A 2,123-nucleotide genomic window follows, 5' to 3' on the forward strand; every position below is an offset into this window, starting at 1 on the left:
TTTTTTAGATTCTATGATGGCTAGAAGAGCAGAATCAAAGCAGAATCAATTTTTTTTTTTTTGGTGGGTGGAAGGAGAGTGAATCAGCCTTGTGGATTTTATCAGTATCTTATACTAGTTCTGCTTTTTAAAGTCAATTTTTTGCCCCCTCTGAGAGTACACATGCAAGATACAAGTTAGGGCTCAGCTCTAGAGCCATGTTGCTGAGTTCGCATCCTGTCTTGGCCATTCCGCTAGCTGTGCAACCTTGAGAGAGTTACCTAACCTCTCTGGGCTTCAATTTCTTCATCTACTATAGAGGATAGCACCATTTCCACCCTTGCAGGATTCGTGTGGGGATTAAACGAGTCAAAAATGCATGTAAAGCTCTCAGAACCATGGCAAGAGCCAAAAAGAGTTCGCTATTATTAGTTTGAGAAAGCTTACTAACACACCAGGAGGAGAAATTTTTGAGTGATGCGGTGATCAAGGGAATTTATGAAACCTGCTACTTCTGGACTAAACAAAAATTCTCTATTCCCTTTTTGGGCTCTATTTCAGAAAAGGGCCTACCTTACCTGTGATTCCAGGGCTCCAGAGAAGGCATTTTCAACTTCCCAGATATTATTGCTTGGCACCAATAGTGCACAGTTGCCTGAAGTGTCTCAATAAACATTGTTTCCTGGATCTGGCCAGAAAGACCTCAGGTCCTGGTGGCTGAGCTGCTTGTAATTCTAGCAGGTTTTGATGGGAGAATAGAATAGGAAGAGAGCTTGTGATTCAGTGATTCTGAAGACGAAGTGGGAATAGATGAGAAGCTCTGAGTGGGGAAGAAGAAGCAGAGACCAGGGGTTGGAGGGGCTGGATGAGCTGAGCAGAAAGACAAAATTTACTCTGTTATCTGAAATGCAATGCCTGCCAGATGTCCTTGGGTTGTTATGTGGGCATTTTCTCCTTTTCTGTCTACGTCAGTAGCAGCTATTCACATACAGTGACATTTCTTATATGTTAGTGTTCAAAGAATCACTAGGAATAGACTCCATGCTCCCTTGGGCTTCCCTGGCAGCTCAGCTGGTAAAGAATCTGCCGGTCCCCGGGTTAGGAAGATCTCCTGAAAAAGGGAAAGGCTATCCACTCCAATATTCTGGCCTGGAGAATTCCATGGACTGTATAGCCCATGGCGTCGCAAAGAGTCAGACATGACTGAGTGACTTTCACTTTTACTTTCCCAGTGCAGGGGGCACGAGTTCCATCTCTGATTGGGGAACAAAGATCCATGCTGCATGGTGCAGCCTATATATACACGCACACGCACACGTGTGTGCACACACAAATACACACACAGGATGGGGAGAAAACATTGCAGATTAGCTGGGTGCATTTATCAAGCAGATCCCCCAAAGAAAACCCAACCAACAAAGCAACCCCCAACAATAAGCAGTGGAGGACCAGAGATGGAGAAGATGCCTTGCAGGAGGTGAGCTCACACCTCTGGGTTCCTGGGCCCAAATCCAGAGATGCTGACTCTGCAGCAACACTGTGTTAGGGTATGGTAATTTTCATGGGGCTGTGGTAACCCAGAATCTTGAGGGAACCAAGGGGCCTTGATCTGGTTGGCAGTGAGCAGAGGCTTTTCTGGAAGCTGTACTTGCCCTGTCATCACATTTTTACAAATACCTAGTGTGAATGGTGATTTATGGGAGCTTTGGGGAATTGATGGAGATTATGGGGGTCTAAGTCCCAAACTAGGTCTTGACATCTGTACTCTCTGAAGGCTCTGCATTGAGAAACACTGTCAGAAAGGAGCAGTGGGAGGTGTCTTAGCTATACACTATCATCTTACAGAGTAAGACCCAGAAAGGCCCAGAAAGATTGAGTGCCTTCACCAAGGTCACACAGCTAGTCAGTCAATGGCACGTCTGAGACTGTAACCAGGTATTCTTGTTCTCCATCCCATTGCCCAATCACCAAACACCTGTTCCCCCTAGGGTGGGAGACTAGGGAGGGGAGTGAGAGGAAGAAGTAGTGAGAATTGGAGAGAGGTGCGCCTGTAATCCGAGAGGGTCTGGCAAGAACAAACACTTTGCCCTTGTGGGAAATGGAGTCAGCATTACAATAGGATAATTATGGCTTTGAATTCAAAC

Source organism: Bison bison, unplaced genomic scaffold, assembly GCF_000754665.1.
Source record: "Bison bison bison isolate TAMUID 2011002044 unplaced genomic scaffold, Bison_UMD1.0 scf7180017864508, whole genome shotgun sequence".
Lineage (NCBI taxonomy): Eukaryota > Metazoa > Chordata > Mammalia > Artiodactyla > Bovidae > Bison > Bison bison.